This window comes from Kryptolebias marmoratus, linkage group LG6 (genome assembly GCF_001649575.2).
Source record: "Kryptolebias marmoratus isolate JLee-2015 linkage group LG6, ASM164957v2, whole genome shotgun sequence".
NCBI lineage: Eukaryota > Metazoa > Chordata > Actinopteri > Cyprinodontiformes > Rivulidae > Kryptolebias > Kryptolebias marmoratus.
The window spans coordinates 2,758,971-2,774,327 of NC_051435.1; the positions used below are offsets into that span (position 1 = coordinate 2,758,971).

The 15,357-nt window shown below is 41.8% G+C and overlaps 1 long non-coding RNA gene across 3 annotated transcripts in view; it reads right to left on the bottom strand.

Moving 5' to 3' along the window:
- Positions 1-15,357, bottom strand: part of LOC112451362 — a 71,564-nt gene that overhangs the window by 10,249 nt on the left and 45,958 nt on the right. For 2 of the 3 annotated variants that reach the window (XR_003040175.2, XR_003040174.2), the window contains exons 3-4: positions 11,448-11,596; positions 4,172-4,340 (exon numbers count right to left, since the gene is read on the bottom strand). This is a non-coding gene — a long non-coding RNA (uncharacterized LOC112451362). Of the gene's footprint in view, positions 1-4,019; positions 4,341-11,447; positions 11,597-15,357 lie in introns of those variants that run through there. The other variant, XR_003040173.1, reaches the window with a different exon arrangement.

A 15,357-nucleotide genomic window follows, 5' to 3' on the forward strand; every position in this document is an offset into this window, starting at 1 on the left:
CATCCAGAGCATTTCTTCCACTGCGCCTCTCTTCCTGAAGTCTCAGGAGAATCCCCATAAGTTTAAAAAACAGCAACAACACAGGGCCAACGTTGTCCATAGCGCTTTCGTTGTTTACACAACTTGCGCTAAGTTTTAGTGCCGCGACCGAAACTTGCGCCCCGCCCCCCACAACACCAGGAGGTGGAGACGGGATGCATTTTTTATAGAGCCGAGCCAAGTAGAGTGGAGTAGAGCGGGGCTTCTGTTGTAGAGCCAGTGGAAAAGTGGCAAAATTGAAAGATATTTAAGGAACTCTGACTCAATTGCGACAGATTTACATGTCATTTGCTCTCATTTACCCGGAGGGTTGTGCTGTCTGGGGCGCCAGGGGTGGCAAATTGGTCTCAGGGGTGGAGTTGGACAAAGAACGATCACAAAAATAGGAATAGGGGAACCAGGGCACCCTCCTGAGTCAGAGAGTGCCTGGTGGTGAAGCCTTGCTTTCTGGGGTCCAGTTGGGCCAAATCCCCCCGCCCAAAAAAAAAATCTACAGGAAATTAGCTCCTCAGTTCCTGCAGGTGGAGAAGCCGGGAAGCAGGCGAGGACCACGAGTGGGCTGATTTTCTGGTACCACAAACAGACTTGTTCTAGGATGGAGCGGGAGATGGACCAACAGATCGAGGATTTCTCAACAGAAATGAGTGAAAGGCTGAAAGGCGAAGCTCTTGATTTACAGGGCCATCCATGTTTTAACCCTCACCTATGGTCATGAGATAAAGATCACGACCGAAAGAACAAAATCCTGGATCCAAGTGGCTGAAATGAGCTTTTCATGGCCTTAAAGCTGAGGTTTAGGGGTCAAAAGGAGTCACCTGATTTGGATGTTTCCTGGGCGCAACTTTCTGGAGGTTTTCTTTGGGAACGTCCAGCTGGGAAAGACCCAGAACTCACTGAAGGGATTATAAATCCTCTGTGACCTGTGAACACCTTGGGATCCCCCAGGAGGAGCTGGAGAGTGTCACTGACAGTCTACAGGTTCAGGATTAAGGTAACCAGAAAGAAAAATCTGCAAAAACTGTTGTCGTGGTTTGGAGGTACTCAGCAACACACAGATGTACAGAAAACTATTTGAAAACATTGTTTTTATTTGAATGAATTTCTCCAAAATAGGGGGAAAAAAAAAATCCTCTTCCTTTTTTCAGTTTCTTTTTTCTTGATAACTCATGTGTCAAATGAAAGTTTTAAACTTTAATGACCAATAAAATTATAAGGGAAGGGTTGCTGCGTGAAACTGATCCCTAAAAAGTGTTTCCAGACAGAAGCAAGTGGAACCGGGATGGATGCTAATCAGAGAGTTCTGTGAAGTTGAGACGTATCAGACAGTAAAGCACCAAAATACGATAATCGTTAAATAAAGCGCTTCAGAAATCTCCTTTTCATCTTTGCGATAGAACATCAGACTCGGAGCGTGGCCCGCAGTTCTCATCCTTAATGGATTGAGATAATGGCTGGATAAATTGTTCCCAGGCACCGTCTTCACCGTCCCGCTGGGTTCAGAGATCCGGGGAGTAAAATAATCCGATTTTTTACTTCCTTTATCTCCCTGGACTCGAGAGAAGAAGCGAGGAGGCTTTGAAATGCCATGTCTGCTTGTCACGACCCCTTTTGTGCGCCTCCCCCCCCGTCCGCCCATCCATGGACACGGCTTTAGACGCCTTCCCATTTTCAAGGGCTCACTGTCATGGCCTGAAATAAACCTGCTGGAAGTGCCAGCCTCTGTTTCCATTTTCCTCTCTTTCTTCCACTGTTTATCAGCCTCTCCCGAATCGAAGAGTCTCTCATGGTTAAGTGGGAGAGTTCATGCCGAGGTTTGTGGAAATTCACCAGGTCCCTTACAAACTATTGTGGTGAGAAAAAAGCTCGGGTCTGATCACTGGGATGCGAGCCACGCCAGGCTCCCCTGTGTCAGGAATGAGTATACAATGCGTAATAAGCACTTCTGCTGCGTGCTAAGTTGGTCCGGTCATGACATCCCTTAAGCTGAGTGCCGTGCCAGCTCTCCTGTTACAAAGACAAATTGTGCATGCAGAATTTCCTGGAGTGGCTCCGAAAGCTCGCCTCCAGCCTTACAGCCAGACTCTCTGCAGGGAACAACATTTTCAGAGATTTGGAGCCATAATTTGTTTCTTACTCTCACCTCTGCCTGGGTTTGATTCGATCAAACGCTGCCTCAGTTTCTGATGAGTATATGTTGGGCCTAATTTGGTTTTATTGATAAGTACCTAACCAGGAAGTGTCAAAACAAAAGGCCTGGCATTCCTTAAAGGAATGCATATCGCCCGCTGCAGCCGGTGCAACATTCAGACTGTGAGTTGTGAATGACTTTCAGCGATTACCACATCAAGTTTACCAGAATTTCTCCCCTTTAGGTCTTTTTATTCCCTCTGAAGTTCAAACTTCTGGCCCTGGTTTGGCATGAGGGGGCGGGGCATCAGACGACACAGGTGTGACTGACAGGTTCCATCCTGCTGCTTTCAGGAAACGTGGGAAACGCTAACACTCTACATACCAGAAAAACGAATCCTGAACTTGGAACAAAAACCACCAGAACAAAACCCAAAGAATTTGTTTTAACAGATTGTTGTGGAACACGATGCTGGAGACGTGGTTGAACTTTTTCTGAAAGCTTAGTCATTTTATTTTATTTCTTTGGCCTCACTTCCAGCTCATAGTCCAAAATCTTTCAGTTGTTGCTGACTTGCAGAGGTCTTATGATCCATCTAAATTATTATTTTTGACTTGCAACTGATCCAACACTTATCAGCATCGGTTTGACTGTTTTTCTTTCGTAAACCCTTCTTGGGTTTCTCTGTGGTTTTACACAAAGCACTGCACAACGCCCGTCCACCTCCAGTCTCCTCCACAGCAAACCCATCATCCCAGGCTACTTTTACAAGTCATAACCTGAGGCAACACACAGGACAACCTATAATCTTTATATTCTGGCTAATTGAAGCATTAAACGTTTCCAATAAGTCGAGCACGGCTCCGAGGAACCACAGAGGTTCACGGGGAGGTCGGAGATAAGAAGGGGAGGCGAGAGGAGGACAAACTTTGTTTTTGCATCCTCGGAGTTGGGAGATCATGTATTTAAGTGGTGCTGAGAGCTGGCGACTGAACGCAGAAAGAAGCCACAGAGTTCATCCAACCTCAGTAATCAGACGGCTTAAAGTGAGAGGAAACCACTCACAGCACGTCTTACTAACAGGACAGGGTTGCTTCAATATGAAGAACCGAATTCTCTGAGAATTAAGCTGATCTTGTTAAAAAAATGGATGGCCACCACAGCTAACCAACTAATTTAATTTAATTTTACAGACATTGAGCTGAAGTTTCGGAGCTAACATCTCAAAACCCCAAATGAGAACGACACTTTATTTGTCCTTTCTCCCCATAAGATGATCTTAGATTAAAACTCTATATGCATATCCTGTAAGTACTGGGATGTAGTATTTCTTGCCACCCATGTTTGCATTTATAATGCACTGCTGTGATAGTCTGGGGGGGGCAGGGAATGTGGGAATTTCCCCTCATTTTTAGGTAACAAACTGAGCTGTAACCACTCTTTGTGCACACCTGCAGAGCATCTCCGCGACACACGACTCTAATGTTTCACTCTGCTTTTGTCTTCGTTCATAAATCTGTGAACTAAGATGTCAACACGTTCGGGAAAGCGAGTGCGTGCCCTCGTCATCGGTCAGGTACGCAGTGTCTCCCCCTTACCTGCCTGCTGACAGCACTTAAGAGCCAAAACACAGGAAGCTGGCAGGTTCGCCGACGTCTGGTTCAGCGAAAGTTTAGGGGAGAAGCGAATCGATTTAATCGCAGGTTATCTTTACAGTTTTGGAACTGGAATTGGATCCAGTTCCAAATTCTATGGGAACAGTGATCAGTATTCCTTAGCGGTCCTCGAAAATGTTCCCCGAACAACATTTGAAGTCAGACTCAAATGAAATATTGAAGCCCACCTCAGGTTGTGAGATTTAAACGTTACAAAGAGCTTTTACTGGTGAGGGAAGATGATAGAGACAGATAATGTGGTGACATTTTGGCATCAACAGGAGGGGAGATATTACATCAGAGGCTATTAGGTTACCAGTTTCTTTTTCACTGAATAAACGTCTGTTACCGTGATGGAACGGGTGGCTGTTTGTTTCTGAGAGCGCGACGCCCCCATGGCGTACTCATGCAGGTAGTCCAGAGGAGGAGAGAAAGGAGCTCATTGACAGCAGCGAGGAGGAGGAGGAGGAGGAGAAGGGGGAACCAGCCGCCATCAGCTGCCTCTGCCCGGGCGTATTCTGTAATGAAATGGCCTGTGTCATGGAGGTTTTGTTCAAACAATGGGTCCATTCAACCTGGAGAGGAGTCTCTGTCAGGACCAGGCTGAATACGATACCTCTCTCTCCATCTTATTTCTTACTCCATCTACTGCTGCTGTAGTTCCCCTTTCTTTCACAACATGCAGGAACAAATATGTGCAAATTAAAGGTCAAGCATTCTTTGCAGGAATGCACATCGCCCACCGGCTTTCATACCACGTTTTAAACTAAGATTTCATGATGAAAATGTGAGAGTTGTAGCTGTTTAGCTGTGTTAGCTCTCAGAGAATGATTCTCAGTTACTGCCAGACCAAAATTTAGCTCACCCTTTAAGTTAAAAACATATTTGTGTTTGCTAATGTTTAGCTGAGGTGGTCATTTTAGAATATAATTTGTCCCTTTGGGGAAATTCACAGTTTATTAGTTTTTACTCAGACTGTACCAGTTATCGCAGTGCACTCTGAATATAACATTTCGCCATCATCTTAGTAAAAAAACAGGACATAAACACATACTTCACACCCACCCACACCATACAACACTGTAAACCTCCATGGCTTGTAAGAAGTGAGTTTTTAGGAACTCTAAACCAGTGGTTCCCAAACTGTCCAGCTTTTCACCATTAAAATAAGGGACAATTATTGCAGGTAGATTTATACAATCATTGCTAAAAAGGTTATATTTCCTGACTAATGATTTTTCATCTCTCTATAACAGTTAATGCTACATAGGCTGTTAGAAAGCAATTTAAAGTTGATTTATTTCTGTAAATCTTCAGGACCTCCATCCAACGTTGGTGCTTCCCGACCCCCACCTTTAGGAGCCACGGCTCTAAACTGTCTGCCGGAGGGCAAAAGTTCATGTTCCCCACGAAGAACACGTGACGGATCGGTTCTTAGAGCTTTCCTGACACCACACAGGTCGTATTCTTACCCATTAACCCATCACTTTGACTTAAACAGCTGTAGTTGTTAAGCCAATCGCTGCTTTCTGAGAGCTCGTTAAAATCTGTCCAGTGACACGAACAATTAACGGCAAAGATTTCACCCAAAATACAGTACAATGTGGGGCTCATCTTGACTCTAGAAGTTAAATTTATCCCTTGATTAATTGTACGCTTTTCTACATTAGAGACAAACCGACACAGATTGGCAAGAACATTATCACCCTTTCTCCTTCAGAGACGGATGAAATAAATACACGAAGAACCAAAAACATACAGTAATTGTGACCTAACTGGGGCAAAATTAGGGTGTCCAAAATTAGCAAAATAATTTTGAATACAGTCTTTAAAAACCCAAATTTAACCTCAGCTGTGCCATAAATTAAAGACAAGTTAGGTTTGTTTGTAAAGAGTTAAAGCTTTACTACAGACGTCCATATTTTAAATGCATGTACTTTAAATATCTTGAGACTAACAAAGTAATAATGGACATTTACTGCTTTAATAAACTCTGTCAGAAAACACAGATTTATTTAAATCACAGTACTAAGAGGAGTTGGGCTCCTGGAGACACTCGGGCTGATTGTCTGCAGAGTTTCATCAAAACGTCAGGAAAAGGATCCTAATTAAATGGCTGTTGCTCCACGCCGCTTTTCACAAACATTCAGGAAAAAACAGCCATGACGACACGCGGTGGAAACTTATTACACGCATTTTATCAGCTCACACTGGAGCACTTCAGTGGATGATTTTTAACTTGCAGTTCGGGGTAATATTGTGGTTCGAGTGGATATTTTTAGAGGATCGGAACAGGCTCTTTTCTGTAAGTTTATAATTTGTTTATAGTACGACTATCAAGCCATCAAATCAGGCTCAACCACAAAGTTTCCTCGCTACATAACACAAACCAGATTCGTCTGCTGCTAAAACTTCTTCCTAATCTCCAAATCAAGATCATGTCTCCTCTGCAGTTGGTGTAATCCAAAACTTGGACTGATATGAACATAAACGAGGAGAGAGAGACGCAGCAAGCTGGTACGGTGCAATCTGATCCATAATTGTCCAGACAAGGGTCAGCTGTGCACCTGTTATAAAGAACAGTGGTGGTCTCTCCACACCCCCACCCAAAACTCATCATTCAGCAGATATTATCCCAGATGACAAACTGAGCTAAATGAGCTTAAAAAAAAATAAAAAAATGATGCATTACCTCACAAGTGTACTGCACCTTGTGCGTCCCCCGAGCGGCCGGCGACCGTTTTAGATTTCATCTGCAGCGAGGCAGACCTCTGGGAGAGTTTACACCACTGTTGTACACATTAAGTATCCATTTCTGCTGGGATTTTTTTATATGGCAGGTGAAAAACATAACTTACTTCTCCCCCCAAAATACCAGCTTCAGCTTTAAATATTACATAACATTCAGCAATGAGGTGTGCTGGTAAAGAAGGCCAATGCATGATTATTTCAAAAGCAAAGCAACAAAAAACAAAAAAGCAAGTTATGGGAAACCCAGACACTGATTGTGCAAATATGAAAAGGTAGTTTAGTCCATATGAACTCTCTGGATTTTGCAGGGCATGTATCACAAAAAAGAGAGGGAGATGATGAGTCCAAGCAGCTGAGGCAGTCAGTATTACCGATGTGCGGTTTGGAAAATGAAGCAGGATTAGTGGGTTATGGGGAAAGTTCAGGTTCTGGATCGTGAAGCCGCTCGGCCGCAGTTTAAGGTGGCATCTGAGCTGCGACTGTTGGACGTGCAGACGATAGGTGTGCATGCAGGCGTGTTTTGCATGACCACATATGGAAAAATATCAGCTTATTTCTTCGTGCACAACTTGCAAAACAGTATTCCTGGCCGTGCTTGTTTCATTCTCCACCTCCACCCACTTCGTACCCAACTCAGCCCTCTTTGTAGCCATGCTGGCAGTGGCCCACATGTTTTTTCCCAATAATTACTCTATCAATGCATTTAAAACTAACATACCCGGTTTTATTTGACAAACAGGGTACTTCTGGGGTACACACAGGGGAAATGAATTTTGTGAATGCTCTAATAATGGTATTTTTTGAAAGCAGGTTCCAGAGGGAAAATAAATAATAAATCTTTGTGTAGAAGACAAAATCATAACCTTCTAAAAAATGACTGATATCCTCACCTTTAATCTGATTTATAATCCGATGGAGTCCTTTTTTGTTTTAATTTAACCCCCATTGTGTGAGCTTCACGCTCCATGCCTTGTTTCCTGTTTTTGGTGCATTTTTGTGGTAGCGTTACAGCACCACATACAGGCCAGGTGTCGTTACTACAGCATTATGCAGACAAATACATTTCTAGAAACCACGTCGCGTTTAAATGTTCTTGGAAATGACAAGCAGCTAGATTGGTTATTAGCCAATTAATCATCTCAAAGCTGGATGTGACTCAAAGTCACATATAGTCAGATTTAACGGTTTGCTTCTCATGACTGCAGAACAGGTTTTGCATTAATTTGTATGGAAGGTGCTGAAATTACAGAGATAAGATTAATGAAAAAAAAAGCTTTTTGACATTTGTTTTTAAAGGCATTTTACCGTCTGTCATTAACACTTTTTTAGCTTTTTTCTTTTTTTTAAAGCGCTACAGGAATAAACTGTAAAAGTGAAATACAGCAGCGTTGGTATGGGCTTTCGTAACTCAGCACTAAACTAGTAAAACCCAAAACATCGAACTGAGACAACATTTTTTGCTTATCATTCAGGGTTTTCTTTCCACTCAGTCCTTGAATGTAATTTGTAGTTTAAAAAGCAGGAAGAGAGCGTGTTAGGATGTTTTCCCAGCGAACTCCACGACCTCGCTTCAGAAACTGCTGATGAAGCCAACAGGTTTCATCAGAAAGCCAGCGAGAGATCTTCACTGAGTCATGCTCACGTGTGAGCGTGCACACGCACACCCGTGACTGCGCTCTGAAATTAAACACACTCAGAAACTCAAACAACAGGGCTCAGGGAAGATTTGTGATCTTGTAAAAACACACTGATGGCTTGGACGAGTTGCGCTCGTCAAACTGCACCTGCAGCCCCGTTGCGTTTCTCGCAGGGAGGAGGGAAAAGCTCGAAGAGAAGGCGAGTGGTTGTCTATAAAAAGACAGGTATTAACAAGCTGTGATGATGTGTTTTCATGGCAAAGTGTAATGAATATTATGCGAAGCTTATGCAAGTCAAAACATCTGTGTAAGAGGATTCTAAAACCTGCCAACTTTGCTCTTAGAGCCGTTTAAAAACCTACGATGAAAATACCCTCCAGTAGATCCCACCTTCCAGTGCATGTGTGCATGTTATTAGGTGTTTTGCCCAAATTTTCCCCACACCCATTAGTGCTGAAATACCTTCTAAGCCTTAAAACATCAGATTTAATTAAGAGAAAACCAGCTTGTAATTTAAACCTAATATAAATGTCTACCTTGTATCGCTGCTGTATTTTCCAGACAAAGCCTGCTAATCTCGTTGGTCCCCAGGTAAGAGAAAATGCTCCAGCCTAAAGCCGCAGTCTGGACAGAAGCCAAGAAAACATCCATCTTTATTTGGGAGGACTGGCTTCTGGCTCTTGGCATGCACGTTTAATTCCTGACTGACAGCTCGAACAATACAGATTCAGTCTGAGACGCACTGAAACTACAGCTCTGCAGCGGCCTGCACCAAACCCAGCACATATTAGCTTTCACACTCGCTCTCCTCGCAGACTCAAAACAACATCTCTGCTGGAAAGGTCTGAACCATTTTATTATTTCTTTGCATTCTTCTTGAATGTCCGAAAGACAGAACAAAAACAAATGAATGCATTGTGATCGATCACTTACTAAACGATGCACACAGAAAAAAAAGAGACTAGATATAATAAAGATAAGACGGATTTTTGTGCGTACATGTAGGTCATTTTTGACTGGATGTTTTGCAGACTGGTTTAGGTAGTTAAAAAGGATTTTGACAATTTGAAGATCCTTACATGGACAGGATTCCTGATCAGATGCTCTTCATGTTTCTGATAGAAGTTAATCAGATGTAGCAAGCTAAAATAATGAGTTCAGCATCTTTTACAACCTTTATATCAACAACATCCTATTGATGTGTTCGGATAAAAAAAAACAAAAACCCGAAACTACTTGACATTCTTTCATTCATTCATCAGAAACTAGAACTACTCTGATTGTTTCAGAATAAAGCTCAGTAATGTTCACTATACAAAGGATTTGTTCATAAACTATGGTATACAGCACACGTGTCAAACTCAAGGCCCGCGGGCCAGATCCGGCCCTCTGTAACATTTCATCCGGCCCTCCAGTCTGGTTCAGATCGAGTCTCTGATTCTTATTTTGCTTAAAGAAACTGAAGTTTTCTCTGACAGTGACTTAGAAGCCAACAATATATAGTTTTAATTTCTGTATGATCAGGTTTTTGTCTGTTTTATTGTTAAAAAATTAATTTAAAAGCTGAGTGAGGCGTAAGAAATGACAGCTAATGATGAGCTTTTTGAAGTTTGATCTATTTGTCTGTGTTCATTAAAGTCTGTTTGCTCTAAATTCTGTCTAATCTGTAACTGGGAAAAGATCATTGATATTTCTATATGAATGATTTGACATAATGCATCTAAAACCAATTAATTTATGTAATTTTTAATAAATATTGATCGTGACTGGACCAAATTTTTAATTTTAACCCCCTGGTGTCACTGGGTTTGACACCCCTGGTACACAGAATCTAAATGTGCAGAAGTGAGCAACTTTTTACCTGAAAAAAAGGACCCATTTTGAAAAAAGCGCAAACTAACCTACAATTTTTTATCGTTTTGTTTTCTACTAAATGCTCAATACGCTCTTTAAAAGATCATCATCCAACCAAACACTTACAGGATGATACTCTTTCAATAAGATCTGGTAGAAATGCCAGAGTTATCTGGGTTCGACGAGCAACTTTTGGTAAACAATCTGAACTCAGTTTTATTCGCATTAAGCTCCGACTTTAAGCCACGCAGCGCTACCTGCAGCTGCTGAAAGGCAGCCAAAGATACCCATGCTTTTTAACAATTACCGTCTTACCGTAAACATCTTCTACAAGAAGACAACTATTGATGAAATGATGAACTTTTTTTTTAAAAAGGTTACATCGGTTTGTTCTGTCACAGGTAGAAAAAGAATTCATAATAGCAACGGTTGCTGATACTTCGCTCCACAAACATCCATCACGCTCATGAAACCTGCAGACCCCCCCGAGGCAGAAGCTGTCATGGCGGGCATTAATCTGACACGGCCATGCGCTTCTGGATAGAATCTGAATCCTGGCGTTCTGCGGTTTAATCTCCACAAAACGAACTGACGATCGGACGGATTTATTTAAATTTCAGATTTATTCAAACCCGTTTCTGCAACTGAGAGCGATGTTTCAGGGCTCACATGCTGCCGGGAAAATCTTTTGAGAAGCGTTTTTTTCCGAAATGCTCGACAGAAATTATAGTAAATTGCATCATAATAACAGTAAAAGTTTTTAATAGTTTTAATCTTTTAATAAAGACAGCTCTGAAGGTTTCACTGCTGTAATAGTTTAATAACATGTTTAATTTAAACAAGTTATTTTTGGTGAAAGCCTCAAGGAGCTGCTGAAGAGTTTGCAGACTCCAGATCTGATCATTGTGAATAAAAATGACGTTTTCTGTAGTATTTGGAAACAACTTCTGCATATGTATTGTTAATTTGACTATTAATGAAAAATAAAAGAAACGTTTGCACAAATTTTGGTTTTCCTTCATGTCTTTGCAAAGAGTACCTTTAATGATCGCTGTTGCATTGACCTAATAAATGTATTCTCGCTGTGTTGTTGCAGGTTTTATGCGATGTGTAATCTTCTCCTATGGTGCCGTTTTTCTAGGGCAAAAGAGATTTTGAATCGAGTCTTTTAATGGTTAAATAAAAGGTTTAGCTTCTGGCTAACACAAACTGCTCAGCCGGGGTAAAGGTTTCACTCAGAGGTGTCAGACGGATCCACGTCTTGCCCCGAGGTGCACCTCATGCCCTGGATTCCTCTAAAGCCACAAGAAGACAGCCCAAACAATGACTGACATGTCTCCACCGCGCCGCTGCAGCATCATTGGAGGGTATTAATAGAAATACCTGGGATTGATGAGTAATGTTCACGCCACGCCCGCCGATTCTTCTCTGTCATGCTCTTGTTTTTCTGGCGCGACTCCAGAGCTGCCGGGGCGATACCGAGGATACAGCTGTAAACAGAGGCCTCTCTCTCTCTCTCCGAAACGTCGATACTGTTAAAAATAAAAGAGCGAGGAATGTATTTGTAGGTGTGTCGCCAAGGCAGCTTTGAAACAACATATAGGCTAATTCTGCGGCTGATGGGGAAAAGTGACGGGTTTTTGTTTCCAGTTAAAAAACACACAAACAAACGAATATAGTCGTTAACTGGAGTTCTTTGAGAAGGAGTCAAAGGAGCCAAAGCAAACCACGGTGCCCTTGTAGGCTGATTAAAACCACCTGTCAGATGGGTTTTCCAAAACAGCTTTGACCTGTCAAGGCATGGACTCTGAAAGACCTCTCAGGGTTGTTCTGTGCTGTCGGGCGTCGCGGCGTGCCAAGCAGATCCTTTAAGTCCCGTAAGTTGTGGAGGTGGGGCCCTCCGTGGATTTTTTTTTTTTGTTTTCCCCAACCACATCCCCACAGATGCCTGATCGGACTGATATTTGGGGGTCAGGTCAACCATTTTAACCCTTTGTCGTGTTGTTTTCCTGCGGTTCAAAGGGTGGAGCTCTTCTGTCGCAAGTATTTGACTTGTTTTCTTTACATTTACAAAGAGTACAGCTACAGATTCTACCTGCAAAATGTATGTATTAAACTTTTCTATACAGATGCTCAGAGTATGTGTTGTGAATAACTACTGCTTTAAATTTTAGCTCAATATCTGTAAAATTGGGCGAGTGATCACCATTTTTGCGTTGGCAAAGTTTGACTTTAAAAAGGTTTAATTGTAGATGTGGATCCAATTAATATTTCTTAAAAGATGCAGCACTTCATGAGCTATTTTACCAACAAACAGCCCCAAAATAAACAATATTAAAAAGAATATCTGCCCACTTTTGTAACAAAACGTCACCATTGTTGTGCATTGCAAAAAACTAAAAGTAAAACCATCCACAGGTGGTTCTAATAACGCAGACTGACTTTCAGGATCTGTGTTCACATTAAAAAGGTGCATTTTTTGCACGAAAAGCATCAATCACCTCAACGCTTTAATCATCGGAGCAGCAGCTTGGATAAATGGAGATTAAAAAAACATTACAGGAGAAAGAGCACTGCCACAATAAAAGAAATGAGACCTGCAGAATAATTTTAGTTGTGCAAATAAGTAAACCAATCCATGCTCACTTTTTAAATCCGCTCCGATAATAACAGGTCTGGGTGCAGAGGTGCTTCAGGGCACCTTTCAGCCGAAGAATACATTAAAATGAGTCACACATCGTTACAGTTCAAACATATCTTACTGCTCAGCGACATATTGGTGAAAATTAATTTATCAAACTTTTAAAAAAAAAAGGCTCTGGATCAGTCCAACAAATTGTCGCCTAAAATTTTCAAGCAGCTCTTTCACAATAAAAGCTCAGCTAAGAGTTTTGACACAAAGCAGGAAGTTGCAGCTGAGAGATAAGAATTCATGTAGTAACTGCAACAACTTGTTTCCATCTACTTCCATAAGCAACAGGTTTTTAAACATTATTATTATTATTATTATTATTATTATTATTATTATCATTATCTTCTTTCCCTGCTGGGGAACACCACCCCTGAGAGAATAAAAAACAGAACTTATGACCACAAAAAAACAAAACATCTGTCCTCCAGCAGCAGCTTTAAATAAAATACAGCCAGCAATAATCAAGGAGATAACTTGGATTTGTGGGGAAAAAACAGAAAAGGAAAAAAATGCTTCGCAGTTCCACACAAAGACGTAACATTTTTATATTATAAGCATCTTTATGGAGATACAATTCTGTCATTAAGTGATCTGATTCACGCACTAATTGGTTTTATTTGTTATGTTTTAATGGAATGACATGACCGATAAAGAAAATAAAAATATGGACAACATTTTACGTTGTTGATGAGTAATGTGTCCTTAGATTAACAACTTTAGCAAGTTTTTGCAACTTTGCCCAAAACACTGCAACTTTCCCGCAACTTTAACCCAATATTTATTGTTTCTAAAGTGATTCGCCACCGTTTCTGCGGTCTAGTCTCTTCTTTGTGGGTTTGTGTCGCGTGGAATACAAAATAACCCCAAATAACTCAGGAAGAAGACACGTGACATCACTTCCTGTTAACATCAGAATGGTGGGAGCGTGCAGGAGCAGCGACCGAAGCCAAAATGTGCGCTAATGCTTCACATTTGCCCACAAAGATTTCAGCAAACCAGTTTCCTCCCCAGCTGCAGCTGTTTTGCACGTCCTGCAGTGTAATCATGGAACATAAACGCATCGACAAACACTTTGTGTCTGCAAAACATGTGAGGAGAGCTGCAGACCAGGGACAATCCAGAAATGCTCATGAATGTCAGTTTCGAAGCTATCAAAGTTCTCAAATAAAGCACCTTTTGAGAATGTCAATGTTTGTTGGGAATGATCTTACAACTCAGGAAGGATTTTTGGTATATATATTTAAAGTTAGGGTTTTTTATTGATTTTAGTAAAAAAAAAAAAAAAATCAAAACTTTTAGGAAAATGCCCCGCGAAATCCTGGAGGGACTGGATACTGGAGTAAACTCATTCAAACTGCACCATGCACAAATTTCACTTGTCTTTCCTCTAAAAACATACGTAATTCACAATGTTCATGTAGAAGAACTGGACAGAAGATGAGTGAAGAACCATCCAAACTTCAAAATAAAAGACCTTCAGAAAGACTGGGGAACAGGACAGCCCAACTTCCTCTCAAACAAAAATACTTTGGTGGTGGTTTAAAACTTTTGCACAGTGCTGCAGTGGAAAATAAGGAAATCTATCAGAGTCCAAGCTCGTTTCCGTTTGAACACACCCTTGGCACGGTTTTGTTGGATGATAAATTTTCACCATGACAGGAGACCCAGTCGTGCCCTCAATCAGCGAGCATCCACATCTACGATAAGCCCAGCGACACACCTGCTTACCACCCACGTAACGAGAACAAATGATCTGGCATAATTGCACACTGGACGTGTTGAAACAAAGTGCTTCATTTTGAGATTACTTGTTTTCTCATGAGGCAGACGTTTTCTACCCCCACAGGGAGGCAAAAGATGCACTGAGACAAAACAAGTGGGCAAAACCCAGCTTGCAGACGCAGACACCAGGAGGAGGAGGAGGAGGAAGAAATGAGCGGACCGAAAACGGCTGAAGATTATTAACGAGGTGACAAGGTCGGGGCGGGTTCAGACGGAGGGAGAAAATCAGAAAAACTTAGCGGTTAGGACAACAAACCTGAACAGATCACACAATCTTCACACCCATATCCCAACGAGACCAAAATTCGGACAGCCTTGGTTATCATTTTATGCAAACTTTTTACCAGAACTGGCAGGAAAGACATTCAAGACTCAGCAGAACATAGCATTGCTATGTTGGAACACATTTATGGTTATTTTGTTGACTCTAAATCAATATTTGAAGATTATACGTCTCAAGAGTTGGACTCCTCCAAGGTTGCCCTTTGTCATCGATTCTGTTCATAATGTTTAAGGACAGAATTTCTAGGCGCAGCCAAGGTGTTGAGGGGATCCGTTTTGGTGGCCTTAGGATCGGATCTTTGTTTTTTGCAGATGATGTGGTCCTATTGGCTTCATCAGGCTGTGATCTACAGCTCTCACTGGAGCGGTTCGCAGCTAGGATGAGGATCAGTGCCTCCAAATCTGAGCCGGAAAAGGGTAGAGTGCCTTCTCCGGGTCGGGGAGGATGTCCTGCCCCAAGTGGAGGAGTTTAAATATCATGAATGAGGGAAAAATGGAGCGGGAGATCGACAGGCGGATTGGTGCAGCGTCTGCAGT